The sequence below is a fragment of the Cydia fagiglandana genome, chromosome 14 (genome assembly GCF_963556715.1).
Source record: "Cydia fagiglandana chromosome 14, ilCydFagi1.1, whole genome shotgun sequence".
In the NCBI taxonomy this organism is placed as follows: Eukaryota; Metazoa; Arthropoda; class Insecta; order Lepidoptera; family Tortricidae; genus Cydia; species Cydia fagiglandana.
The window spans coordinates 3,303,306-3,318,856 of record NC_085945.1 but is presented as its reverse complement, the minus strand read 5'-3'; the positions used below and the strand labels follow the sequence as shown (position 1 = coordinate 3,318,856).

Here is a 15,551-nt window from a genome sequence, read left to right as displayed (position 1 = left end):
GACCAAACTCTGACTGTAAAGCGATGCTCATTAATGCTCACTAATTATACACTCAAAATCAATAAAAATAGGTACATTTTCATAGGGGCCGTGCGAGTTGGAAGCCATCTTGTGACCTGAATCGGAAACATAAACTGTACACTGACACTTCACGCCAAAAAGCATGTGCTGCCCTCTATGGTTTACATACGTTTTCTTGTGACTTGAAGGTTCTGCCATCTTGTGAGCTACATTCGAAGCTTAAACTTGACCGCTAATTAACAGAGTGTTCTGTGCTGCCCCCTACCGTTCATTCACGTTCCCTATGCAATAAGTACCAGAGGGCCTACCGCGAGCCACGTTCGACGTGTTGCATCCCTGTCACACTTACGTACGAATTTACAAGTGCGGCAGAGAGGCAACACGTCGAACATTGTTCGCGGTAGGCCCTAAGTACCAGTTTTCATTGATTTTGATTTTAGCATTTCGTTTAATTCCCGAAGTGTTGTGGCGAAGTGATATATTAGATAACGTAATGTAATCTACAATAATGCACTACGATACGAAATATGAATTAAATTAATTTAAAATACTCGGTCAAGCCATTTCCGTCAGTAGAAAAGAGCGGCAAATTAAAAAAATGTACACTGAGAGAAAAGTACAACAAAAATACACTTAGAATTACAAAAATAAACTTAATCCGGGGACAAGGAGAGTTTACTATTAGGAACAAATTGACTTTTGCAATTTCTATTAGTTCTTGCAATTTCTATTATCTGTTAATGTTGAAATTATATTTGGGATTACTGAGCTGTTTGTAGAAATAAATAAACTTTACAGAAATAGTGAAACGTCCATAATTATTACTAAAACTTCATTTTTTCCCCTAGTACAGAACTGTTTTTTAATTCCTGGTGATGATTTTTCTCTCAGTGTAGGCGCGAAGAGATATCGTCCCATAGAAAATTTTAATTTCGCGCCTTTTTCTACTGACAAACTTGCTTGACTGTCTATGGTTATGATCGCACATATTCCAATGATCACATTTAAGGCTTTTTTTTTCGCAGTAAACGTCTTCATATCAAATGAAAAAGACAGAATATAAAACACCTTATGGACGGTCAATTTTATATAATTACTTCTTTTGACGGTAAAATTGAAGAAAAAATTGATTGATGTCTTCGATGCAGCATTTTGTAACTGGAGACGCCTTGTCTGTAATTTTCTGCACAAAGCAGTCTGCCGATTTTAGCGGGGAGGGGCACGTCAAATGTATGTATGTGTACAGATAGCCATGTCAGATAAACGTCAGTTCATACAAAAGTATGCACAATTGTGCAAGGTTTTCGGCAGAGGGGTAAGCTCTTAAGGGCGACTCCGGTTATTAAATGCGGATCTATATCTGAATCCCTAAAGTCTTTTCTCCTATCATTGCATTCCCTAATGTTTGTCATAATGATCAGTTGTCCTAACACTAAAAACCCTAATTTTGTTTTCCCTAACCTAACTTAACCTATCCTAATGTTATTAAGCATATTTTCTTTTTTGCGAGGGTCGCAGTTCTAACCCTAACCTAACCCACTTTTGTGGCAGCAAGTTCTAAAACCTAACCATTTTTCAGAACCTTAATTTATGGGAAATAATCGTTATGATAATTGATCGTTAGGGCATGTGCCCATTAGGACAAACCAGTTAGGGCAAGTGACTTTAGGACAAACGTTGTTAGGGATTCAGAATGACACCCATTAAATGCTCTAAGCTTCGATGTTATGTGATTGTGTTTTCGATTTTCGTTATGAACTCGCTTATTGCCTAAGAATACTCCCCCAACTCAGAAACGTAACATTCCTACGTTTGCCATATGAAATGCATTTATTTATACGTACTTTATGTATTTAAATATTGTTACTATATAAATCGTAACGCGTATATATAGATAAGGAAATATAGGGTACTTCTACGGTTATCACACATCCGGTTTCACAGGCGGTGTGTGAGCGGGAGAACGCTATTCACGTGTATAGTGGTGTCCCGCTCGCACACCGTGGCGTGCGAATCCGAATCCAATGTGAAGACCGTCTTTGGGCTCCTCTACACAATGGGCCAACGCCGGCCACTCCAAGGGACGCATTTATGCGTTAGAGGGAGCAAGTGATATTGCTATCTCATTCTACCGCATGGCTGCGTCCCTTGGAGTGGCCGGCGCTGGCCCATCGTGTAGAGGAGCTAATAGGGAATTGACGATTTTTTTTCTAAGTAATATTGTATTGCTATATGATTGTTAGGGTGGCGATCCACTGAGTTAGACTATTTTTAACCCTTTGACCACCGAAGAAGTCTACTCACGCGCGCCACTACAGACCAATATCAACCTTTATGCATTCCGAGAAAGTTCACGATGACGCGCGGTAGGCATGGTGCTCAAAGCGTTAATGAAAGAACCGGTTTTCGGAATACCGGTTTTAACCGGTTTCTATTCAGTGGATGTTTATATTGTATTCAGAATAATATATATAATTATATTAGTGCGTTTAGTATTGCTAGTTGATGCCATACATCACACGTTTTGCTCAAACAGCCAAAGAGTTCTGTCTCGTCAGCATAATTTATTTTCAATGTTGATTTTGTACTCGGTTCCTACTACGCTATGTCAAATTAAAATGGTTTAATTGCTTCATAGTATTGTTTAAATTAAATGATTGCTCAAATCTTTACAGTTAACCCAAGCTAAGTTGGCAGCGATTTTGATAGCCCAGACGGTGCAAGTGTTATTTTAAACGTCATACTCCCATGGCTATCAAAATCGCTGCCAACTTAGCTTGGTCTAAGTCTAGCTTAGCTTTATAATAAATACGACCGTTTATTTTGTCTTGACGTTTCTGACTGTATGTGTATGCCAATTATTTACAGACCACATAGATTGCTTGAAATAAAAGTATTATTTAAACTTCCTCGACAAAGTCCTGTTTTATTAAAATTATGTATAATAATTCGCAAATATATAAAATGTGCTCAATATAACAGTGTGAAGGAACCGAGTCGACTACTATTCGTTATCCCCAATAATTTAGCTTTTTAACCCTTTGTATGTCTAAGCACTGATCAGTGCGAACGAATTTAAACCTATTGTATTAAACAAAGGATTTTAATTCGTACGCACTGACCAGTGCTTAGACAGATGAAAGGTTAAACGTATCCCGTCAAACGACCATCTTACAACAAATTGATGAAAAGCAATTAGACGCATATTAATCTGTTGTAACATACACAAGTCTGATAATGAGTCGCTACGACCCAAATTGTGTTAGTATCACACGTTTGATACTAGGGCGCTTCATGGCATATCCTCCTAAGGCCCAAGATCCTACCTATAGTACTTATTCAGTTCAATGGAATTTAAACCATATTCGATTGGAACAGAGTTGCGTTTGGTTTGTTTCGTTCAGTTTTTAAACAACGCAAAATCAACTCTATTGCCTACATTGTAGGTTCAAATTTCTGTGGCAAATTTTGTAATTTTCATTTGTATGGGTGGGCCTTGGGAGGTTATAATATACACAATGAAATCTGTGCGTCTTTGGTGTAAACAACATTTAAAACGGAATAAAATAAAGGAGTTTAATGAATAGTAGTCTTAAAAAAACATATAAACCCTCATGGGTTAAATTACTACTATGTGATTGGTCTTTTTGATTATGTACTCTATATTTTACTGTAGGCATCATTATAGGTCCTATTAAACAGAATCTCGTAACGACATTATTTATAATGTATTTGTAAGTTTTGTAAAGGAAATTTGATAAATTAAATGACGGTACTGCTTGAACGTGCTAAACTATAGCTGTCCCTTTCACTTCTAGTTATAGAAGATTTAAGTAAGAGGGAGAAATAATGTTGATGCTACTTTACCGGTTTCAATTCAATACTTTACCGGATTTTATTGACTACCGTAAATAGCTTGTCTTTTGTCTAAAGTGACATTTCATCGGCTATACTGTTAACTGACAATAAGCCTTATTGCCAAGATATAAGGTCCACCAATGATCAGTTAAAAGTCAGATCAGTTGTTTTGACCGACATTAGTTTTGCTCGTTCATTCAGTAGGTACGATTCTTCAAAGTTTGTAAGTGGCAATGAATTTTTGTAAATTGATTAAATATCGAGGTATTCCTCATGTCTCCCATCTCGCTCCAATCCAACGCTTACGAGCCAGACAGGGAGATACGTACGCTTTCGTATTACTTAAATATAGATAGAGTAGATGTAATTTTATTACTAGTCAAAAAGCTATTCCTTATGGTTTCATGCGTATTTCCTTAATATTAATTTATGATTATAATTAAAGAGTATTTTCTTTTAATTTAGTTGGTCACTTTTTGTCAAAACTTCTTGTTTAAATATACTGTTATCAGCTAGGGAATGCTCCCGGTACTGAGTTTGTATGGCGAGAACCGGGAATTCCCGGTTCCGGTACTGGTCCTAGAAAACCAGTACCGGGAGCACTCCCTATTATCATCTTACAGTATGCCGATTCCAAAAATTTCTGAACATGTTGACGATATGGATGTTTAGATATTTTGAGCACTTTGTTCGCTCAGGTCGATGGTGGTATACGCGTAGTTTGACAAGTTAATTTTGACATTTTCACATATCCATATCATGGCTATAAGCTGTTTCAATATAATATTAAAATACGCACCTTTGGTATAAAAAGTTTTTAGGTACCTTAATCCTTCCAAATGTTTGATATGGCATTTGACATTCATATTAAATGTTAAAAAAAAATGTAACCTATAACTTGAATGACAAAAGTTAAATTAAACGATGTAAATTGTAATTAACCCATTCGTATGACATTTTCATCGTTTTGATATTTAATCGCATAAATTATTAGTATTACATTGATCACCTGACATTTTTATATAATCAAAACCTAATGGCGGTGTGGTAAATCTTATGATTTGGGTGTTGATTTGGATTAATAAACGGGTATTGAATAATAAACGGGTACAATTCGAAAGGACACATTTATATGACCTTTGTGGATTTTCAAATCTTAAGTGACTTCATTTCTGCATTGCCTACAACTCTGCAAGTGTAGATATTTTTCAACTTTACGCCCGTTTAGATGACGTATTGTTCCCAGTATTCGAGATTTTTCACACCACTAGTGTATACCATGTTAATTGTAAGATTGTATGGCAGATAATTTTGTATTTTGTAACGAATTGTCATACGAATTGCTTTTGCACAAATCCTGATCCGTACCAAAGTTGTGGAATGACAATAATTTGTTTCCTAGAATCTTCCAAATTATGACAATTTCTGTTTTCTGCGCACTGAACACAATACAAATATGTAGGGCTCGAGTGTCTTGAAAATAGTAGAACTAGGTATTATTTTCATGTGTTTTTCGCTTAAATAAAGACTGGTACCGGGTAAAATTTCCAAACTGTTATCATGTGTTTGACATAACATATTTTTAATTCGGCTTTGTTGCCAAAAAAATATTAAACCGGTTTTTAATATTAAAGGTTTACCGGAATAACAGGTTTAAAACTATTAAAATACAGACGGTAAAAGGAGAGGGGCTTATAAGTTATTTTGTACTCATACTCCTACTGTACTTGTTGAATAAACCGGTTAATTTAGGTTGAGATAAAGTTTAACCGGTGCTGAAACTCTTATTGACTTGTTCTTAATAGACGAAATGAATAAATTTTTCAGGACCCTGTCATTAAATGCAATTTGTGTATGATAAAGTAAAGAAAATACTGTTTACCGTTCTCCAGAATCCTACTGTTTGTATTGTGTACCGAAAATTATAATCGGATTATTTAGAAACATACTAAGTCGATATTGTAACGGATTACTTTAAAATTACTAGAAGTATAACTTTGGCATGAGTCAAATCATATCAGGGTTACGTTGTTTACCTACATATGTATTTTATTGAAGTTTTCAATGAATTTGCTAGTCTTACGAAAATGCAAATTTTAGAATCCAGTTTTTTATCATTAATGAACTGGATCGCGATTGCTACAATTTTGGGTAAACGAGTGCCAATGTGTTTTTTAATTTTGTATAAAAATTGGCTAAATGTATAATAGTTCACGCCTTTACCAATTAAAGTTATACTTGATTGAAATATCAATCTAAAATGAGTCTTACTGCTTTAAGAAAGGGTTGATGTTTCAGTGAGTAATTTTTGTTGGTAATATTTAGCAGACATCAGGGAATGTGTGTGTATTTTTCATACTTTTGGACGTTAAGCCCTACAGATATCCTAGTGTTAAGGCAATATTTGGAGATATTTTTATTATTTTGCATTTTTTTATTAAACTCTTGCTAATAAATTATGTGTTTTATTTATGAATGTGTTTTCATTAATTAGCGCTATTAGACATATGCACCTTTGTAGGATCCCATAAAGTTTCGCTATGTTTGTGTGTAAATTTTTTTTGAAAATTATTGTTCCGAAATTGTACAAAATGCTATAAGTACCTATGGGGGAAATATAAACTTCACGGCAAAAAGTAGGTAGTTATCAACACTACTATACTTCAGGAATAATCTTTAAAAAAGTGACCTAACGTAAGCTACCATTTTATGGTCTTCATTTCATTAACCTCACCAAATTTTGCATGCCGAGAAGTAGCTCCTTAAAAACTAGGCGCTTTCATGACACTTTCCTCCAAAAAAAACTACGGCTACTATTAAGATCCCGATGAATTAAGAAACTCCTTTGAAATCGGTAAAAAATGCGAATTCATCTACGGCTTATTCTATTCTACATAATATGTATAGTCAAGTGTAAAAATATGGGTGCATACAACTTAATCAAAAATATATCCCTTAGTTCTTAATTCGCTGACATTAGAGCTATGGGCCATATTTTTAAGTATGGTGAGTGCACCCATATTTTTATATTTGACTGTACGTATTATGTGGGATGAAATACGCCGTAGATGTAGGTATTCGTATTTTTAACCGATTTTAAAGGAGTTTCTTAATTCATTCGGATCTTAGTAGCTATAGGCAGGCGTGACTCACTCCGCGATTCCGTCGCTTTGCTACAGGTAGCTAAAAGTGCATCCGTTCGGCCCCAATTTTGGGGTTTCCCATAAGCCGCGCGTGGCGCTGTCGCCACCTAGCGGCCATATCTGTCCTGATCGTAACAGACGCGTTTTGTTAGGGAGTGAGTCTTCTGTACCTAGTATTATTATTTATTCTGTGCTGTAGGTACGTGACTACTCATACAATTGTTGATTTTCCTCCGCCAAGGCTCCCGCGTCAATCCGGGGACCTTCGCTGTCAACTCTGTAATCAACGTGATCCCTTGTAACACGAGATCAATGTCAACACATCGTAACACTAATGTGCAGCACGCGATTATAAGACTTAGAAGGAACGTTTTATTGCAGTGTTTACTTATTGCGACACAAATGTTTTAGAATAGAACTGAATAAGTTTATTTTGCCTAAAATATGGTAGTCAACATCAAACGTAGCATATCAGGTTATGCATCTAAAGTTATATCTACCATACTAAAAATACTCATTCTCTTCTCTTAACAAAAATATATTTTTCTATAAATATATATGTAGTACAATTCAACAGTTTAAGATACTTTTGAAACCGAACGGTCGAGATACCTACCTATGTTTATTTGGAAAAGTATTCGAAGGTGGTCTTTTTTGGCGCTATTTTTGAAGACATGATATAAAGTAGGACCCTTTCTTCCAACGTGGTCGCATTATAATATTCATCCCTTCAGATTTTAAGAGTTCCAAGTCAAAACAACATACAATATTAGAAACACCATAAAGCGACCATGAATCTGGATTAGGTGTACAGTTAGCAAATAAGTATTTAATCGGAACCAAAGTTCTCAATATAAACTTACGACTCTGTTTCCAAGGGTGTAGCCTGATTCGAACTTTAAGATACGTCAAAATTTTGTTAAAGATACGATATAGATCGGATAGGTATGTTAACGTCAAAAGTGACGTTTTTGTTTGAGGAAACGTATAATAATGAGTACCTACATAATTTATCAGCGCTGACCGTACTAAACTTCTGGCGCTCACCGTACTCAAAATTCGTGCTATAAATTTCTCAATGTCATGCAAATGACTAGAGATGCCCCGAATAGTGAATTTGGCCGAATACCGAATACCGAATATTCGGCCCCACCTCTCGGCCGAATACCGAATATTCGGCATGAAATGCGAACATTTTGAGTCACAATTATTATGAAAACTGTTCACCAACAAATCACAACGTTTGCTAACATATATTTTTATCTTGAACAGAATCAATTAATGTAGTTAGAGTTAATCAAATCAGACCCATGATAAAATAAAATATTCTGTAATCAACAAATGCTCAAAAACGTACCATGGTATTGAACTAACTTTCCAAGGATACATTATATATACACCTAGTTTTTGGTTATTTTTTTGTGTAATTTTTCTTTTTAGGTAGGTGCAACAGGTATTCGGTATTCGGCCGAATAGTATGCAACATTCGGCCGAATACCGAATATTCGGCAAAGTGGCCGAATAGGCCGAATACCGAATAGTTGCCGAATATTCGTGGCATCCCTACAAATGACCATCTTCAGTGGTCAGCGCCACAGTATATACCGGGTGTGGCCTGTAATACTCGTATGAGCAAAAAATTTAACTGTAGGCTGTATTCCTGATACTGACCAACATTTGTTCAGCGACTTTTAAAAATAACTTGTAGTTTGATTTTTAACACACTTTAAAAATTATTCAAAGACGCAATGTATTGCGAATTTCGTTATGTTTAAGGCTTGAACAAGCAACGTCAATCACATTGATATGGCGTGGCGATGGCGTCCATTGAAGATACATTTTATTTTGTATGAAAAATAGGGAGTCTAAATACTTAATAATTTTTAAAAGTTTTTGAACAAAAGTGTCACCGTTTGAGGAGTACAATCTATGTTTTAATTATTTGCTCGTGTTACAGGCCGCACCCGGTATGTATACTGTGAAGCAGTAAATCAACTTTATTAACAAAAAAATCTGTCAACACAGCTTTTGACTTTTAACACATTCACTGCCAGCGAGAATTACCTACGCTCTACGAGTGATGCGTTTTCCGCTTTGTAGCAAATAGCGCCTATGAACAGAGAACCTACCAAGCGGGGCGCTGGCAGTGAACGTGTTAAAAGTCATAAAGGATGACTCACGCTAGACCGGGCCGGAGCCGAGCTGGAGTTTCCGGCGCTTCTTTTTCTATGGAAAGCACCACGTGATCAACGATCAGCCGTCATAGAAAATGACATGTCGGACGCCTCGGCCCGGGCTCAGCCCGGTCTATTGTGAGTCATCTTTAAATGCAATAGCAAACATATATTTTAGGTACGAAACTATTTTCAGTAGTTACCACTGGTAACAATTCGGTAGTGGAAGTATTCCGATTTTTTAGGCATAGAAGTTGACCTACTGCTATTGCACTTGTGTGTTCTGTGACAGCGCTTTATGTCAGGGACCCAATTACTGCTCCACGGAATTGCGGACGGTATCACTATCAATAGCGGACGTACTAGTTGGACCCCATCAATTTATAGAGCGTATCGATTTCACGAGACCTTGGCTTTGAGCTTAAAGCACTTTAAGGTCACTTGGCATTGTCAGAGAATCTGTCTGCAGTCTATTACGGGGATGCTGGGAATAACCGCGGAACTTCCGCATTCTTTTATAAAATCGATGCGGCGTTTAATGCAGATGCGGATGTCGAACAAGTCGGTAAACGAAATCGTCTAGATCCAGAAAACTTGGCAAACTTATTGTTTATTAAATTTAACGCATCTATATTCTTGCTCAAATACTAAACGATACTACTTTGTACAAATAGTCCACCGAGGGAGTGTACGTATGTGACTTTTGACCAAACAATTTTTGCCCAAGCTGAATCGGTGACCGCTCCGCTCGGTCAAAAATCTGCCTATTAACAAAATTCTTCTTCTTCTTCCTCGCGTTATCCCGGCATTTTGCCACGGCTCATGGGAGCCTGGGGTCCGCTTGGCAACTAATCCCATGATTTGACGTAGGCACTAGTTTTTACGAAAGCGACTGCCATCTGACCTTCCAACCCAGAGGATAAACTAGGCCTTATTGGGATTAGTCCGGTTTCCTCACGATGTTTTCCTTCACCGAAAAGCTGGAAAATATCAAATGATATTTCGTACATAAGTTCCTATTAATAAAATTATTGCAACAAAATTCAAAACCTGTATGGAAATAACACCTTTAATTGCACAAATACCTTTGCATTTTCCTCGTATAAATTACTGCATTGCATATCGGTATTGGAATAATAAATGGAATCATTCTTAACCAAGCTTTATTGACTCACTTTAAATCTGAATTAACGCAATTCTGCTCCGGTCCGTAATTGAGCAGCGTATTTGGACCAAATGGACATATTTATTCATAGTCAAAGAGGCAGCCGCCAATAAAATTCAAAATATGTATATATGTAATTTAAAATGTATTCGTACAGGCTGATCACAGCTATATTCATCCGCAAAGGGAATATGTTTTTTAAATTTCTATATTTACTGTATCCAGCACTGATAGCCTAGCGGTAAGAGCGTGCGACTTTCAATCAGGAGATTTCAGGTTGAAACCACCGTACCAATGAGTTTTTCGGTCATTTAATACTCTTATTTACCAGACGCTTTTCGGTGAAGTAAAATAAAACATCGTGAGGAAACCGGACTGACCCCAATAAGGCTTAGTTTCCCCTCTGGGTTGAAGGCTCACATGGCAGTCGCTTTAGTGAAAACTAGTGCCTAGCAATTCTTGGGAGTAGTTGCCAAGCGGACCTCAGGTTTCCATGAACCGTGGCAAAATACCGGGATAGATAGGGATCGTGTCATAAGGCATCTCGCTCACACTTATTGATGCGAGCGTGATGAAGGAATGAGGCAAGAGCGCAAGAGCGATCGTGCTAAGGTCATGTCAAAACAAAATAAATCAAGTTATAATTTTAAACTTACAAGCGGCTAGCTCTTGGCCTACTCCGCGTCGCATAGTGCGGGGTGCATTTGCCAGTATCGATATAAAGTATCGATGGTAATGCGATTTTAATGCGGTTGCGCTGCGACCAAACGATTCGAGTCGTTACTACGCGTAACGATCGCGTTTTTAATGTGGTTAAATTCGCTTTTAATGTTGAGGAATCTTCTAATGTCTGATAATTATTTGTCTAGCTGTTTTCGTTATGTGTAGCTGTTTGCGTAACTGTTTAAGTGATAAAATTATACGTAAAACGTGACGTATAAGTATTTCATACATAATGTCATCACCTCGACCTCATCCCGCAGATCGTCATTTAGAGCATTCCATGAAATTGTCTACCGTTTGTCCCGTACAAACGCGAATTTTCTGATGATTTGCAGGTATAAGAGTTTCCTTTTCTATGACAAATGGTCAAAATATGCACAGAAAAGTAATCGCATGCTTTAAACGCCGAAAAAAAAGTCGCAACACAGGAAATAAAATGCGATTGTACGGGACAGCCCGTGGAATGCTCCATTTTGATTACCGATAGATTGTGAGAATCCCATGTTCGATTAGTAACGCAATGGCAGATCATGATGAAAGTATAAAGGATGACACGCTAGACCGGGCCGGGGTCGGGCCGGAGCTTCAGGTGCTTCGTTTTCTCACGTTCTCTATAGAAAGCACCACGTGATCACCGACATAGAAAATGACATATCGGACGCTTCGGCCCGGGCACGGCCCGGTCTAGCGTGAGTCATCCTTAACATTAGAGAATACAAAGGGAGGTCATCACCGGACGGGACGGTATTTTGTGTATATAATTAACAGGTATTATGATCAGGTATCTGATCAAATGTGATCAGTTTTATCGCCACAGTAAAAAAGCAAATAGTACGGCTCCCGTACGCGTAAGTGTAAATTATCGTCGCACAACTTATCAGCGCTGTTTGTAGCATTACGCTCTATTGTGTCGGAAAACTCCCTGAATTGCTTTCCAGAACTTTCTGTTGCTTCAACTTTTGTTAGTAGGTACTTACATCTTCAAACAAATTGACAGTGACACACTTTGAGTAAAGACAATATTTGACGACCGGTCTGGCTTAGTGGGTAGTGACCCTTGCCTATGATGCGGATGGTCCCGGGTTCGAATCCCGGTAAGGGCATTTATTTATGTGATGAGACATTTGCCCAGCAGTGGGACATTATAGGCTCCCAATAATAATAATAAAGATACATATTTGTTCCTGGTATTTATATATAGTATATATATATAGCGTTGTTATATTAAAAAGTCAGTAGAAAGACAAATAAATAACTTATGAACTAAATACATCTATAAATAATACTAAATTAAAACTAACAACCCTAAATATATCTAAAATAAAACAGAGAATATAAAAACTACTCAAAGAGACCTCCCCGCGCTACCCCCGGCGCAAAGGTGCCCATCACAGTCGCTGCGTTGTTATATTTGTTTAAAAATGTTCTATAATATTTATGTATTAATAAGTTCAGAATCGTGCCTCCATATTCATTACGATTTACAAATGTGTCCTTTTTAAGCAAAAGGTACCACATGGTCATTTGTCATAAGGACGCTCTGACAGGTTTTTCGTATAAAGATACAAGCAATTTTCGTCCTCATGGTGAGCGACATTATGGTACTTTTTGCTTGAAAACGTTACATTCGTGGATATTAATGAATATAGAGGCACGGTCTCGGTACTGAACTTATTATCATTACTCAAAGTTTGGAGTTACGTTAAAAGGTACTCTCAGGGCAAACGACACTTCATCTGCGGCCGAATTGATTTCACGGCATCAATACCCTAACCCTCAAACCGCTTTAATGAACTAAACTCCCCAATCACACCCCACACAAAACAAATGATACGTCATAAGTCACCGGTGGGCGGATAACCGGATAAATCAGGATGGGCCGGCTGCTGTGGCCGCGACGTTTTTAAATCGCTAAACAAAATGGCGGGTAATGCGGCGGTTAAAATGGCGCTGCGTTATCGATTTCATTATCTTGATTTAACAACTAGCCTCGGTAGTGACTCTGCCTACGAAGTTCTGAGTTTGAAACCTGGTTACGGCATTTATTTGTGTGTGTGTATCACAAATATTTGACGACCGGTCTGGGGTCTGGCCTTGTGGCAAGTGACCCTGCCTATGAAGTCGATGGTCTCGGGTTCGAGTCCTGGTAAGGGCATTTATTTGTGTGATGACACAGATCACACATTTCCTGAGTCATGGTCGTTTTCTATGTATATTATATATGTCGTTGAATAACCCACAACACAAGCCTTTATGAGGTTACCGTGGGGCTTAGTCAATTCGTGTAAAAAGGTCCTATAATATTTATTTATTGGTTCCTAAGTTTTGGATGGTTCCTATGTATTTAAGTATTTATCTATCTATGTATCTCTGTAGATTGTTCACTTGATAAGGTACACAATTTCCGTCCTAATATTAAACCATTTGATATCACAACCGATGCCGGCGCCATTTTATCCGGCTCACTTCTAATACAGGAAGGGCCGGCCCGCCTCCGATTTATCGTTTTAATTTGTTCCCGTTAACTGTGAACACCCTCAACAGAGCCTTTGTCAATATGCATATTGTTCATTAAATTATGCCTCTTAAATAATACAGTTATTGTTGGGGTGAAATTATTTCATTTGGGCACCAATAAGCTGTAATTAAGTTAGGTAAGTCGAAAACAATAATTCGCGCGTGGCTATTTCATCGCTTTTGTCTATTTTAAACTAGGTCCAAAGAGGCTTATAGACCGATTTCTCGATATTTATCAGAAGTGTTTTACTAAACTTAGGACATCAGCAATAATATTTTTTAATGGGTACCTACTGGGAATGCATAAATAGGTACTATAGAAATGGGTCGGTACGGAGATTTTTTTTAAAGAACACATTTAAAAATAAACCATTTTTTTATCAAGCAGATACGTCAGCCAGTGATAGGTACCTACTACAATTTTTATATTAAAGGAAAAATGGAAAAAATTACCTCCGGCAGGACTTGAAACCACGACCTCTGCAAGCCATGAACGCCAAAGACTTCCACCCCAAAGTAGCGAATATAAAAGAACGAATTGAAATTCCGGAATTTTCGATATTCCGGAATTGTAAAATCTGAAAATTTCTCCGAGTTTCCGGAATTTCGAAATTCCGGAATTCCGAATTCAAGCCCTAGTAGCGTAGCTCAGTTGGTTAGTATACGATGCCGGAAGCGTATTTTTTTTCATAAAATTTTTCAATTAAATATAAAATATCTAAGAATGGTCAGTTTTTGTGGGCAGTGATAAGTTCTTTGAGTAGAGGTCACACTTTCTAAAAGATATTATTACAACTAACTAAAGTCAATAATGCGAGAAAGGCCGATTATTAGCCACCGGAATTAATCTTCTAAATCTATTACTTATTCGACACAAACACCCATTCCCAACTATAGATAGAAAAGTCCGCTTTCCGCTCCGACAGTTACAATGCCAACTTTGCTCGCAATCGCCTTATTTGGTCCCACACACGAAAATAAGAAAGTAACTTTTCCCTTCCGAACTAATATTGGGACATTTAGTCACGCCCATCTCGTGGTTATTATAAAGGATAACTTGAGACCCTTGGGTCATAAATATTGGTTGGTGTCTTGGATATGGCGTTATGTGAGTGATTTTATTACAATGGGTCTATGAGTGTCAAAAGGAATGAGTATTCATTGTGGTATAATTACACCATTTAAAAATGCAAGATACTGTACATAATACGTGTAAACGTTGACTTACGTTAGACCGGGCCGTGTCCGAGCCCGGAACTTTCAGCGCATCGTTTTCTATGGAAAGCATCACGTGATCGCTTGTCATGTCATAGAAACGTAAGTGCCGGAAGCTCCGGCCCGGACATGACCCGGTCTAACGTGAGTCATCCTTAAGTTTTCTTATTCCAAATATAATCTATATCTATATCACACTGTCCCCCTTTCTATTTTCGAATTCTAGAATAAACTACCCCGAAGCTTAATGTTCTATTCCAATGAACCGCTTCGGAACTTCACTGTTCAGGAAACTACACTGTGTTCCGTAGATCTGGTCTCAGATTTCATTCAATGTCCGTAATTTTACGGGCGGTATTCGAACACATAAGGCTCAGAAATGGCTGGCCAATGATCACTGCTTCATACTAGATGAAACGTATAGGTAAGACTCAAATATAAGATGTTTAATAACTAATCTTTTTAATTTATTTAGTTAGGCATTGTTGTTATTGCGCTGTTGGCCTAGCGGTAAGAGGAAGCGCTGGTGGCCTAGCGGTAAGAGCGTGCGACTTTCAATCCGGAGGTCGCGGGTTCAAACCCCGGCTCGTATCAATGAGTTTTTCGGAACTTATGTACGAAATATCATTTGATATTTGCCAGTCGCTTTTCGGTGAAGGAAAACATCGTGAGGAAACCGGACTAATCCCAATAAGGCATAGTTTACCCTTTGGGTTGGAAGGTCAGATGGCAGTC

The 15,551-nt window shown here is 37.6% G+C and overlaps 1 protein-coding gene across 1 annotated transcript in view; it reads left to right on the top strand.

Annotated features, from left to right (window-relative positions):
- LOC134670672 (probable RNA-binding protein EIF1AD) overlaps positions 1-12,506 on the top strand; it is a 65,753-nt gene extending 53,247 nt beyond the window's left edge. Inside the window, exon 3 of the mRNA XM_063528490.1 lies at positions 12,494-12,506. The gene's annotated coding sequence lies outside the window, so the exon portion shown is untranslated. The remainder of the gene's footprint in view (positions 1-12,493) is intronic.
- Positions 12,507-15,551: the final 3,045 nt, after the last annotated feature.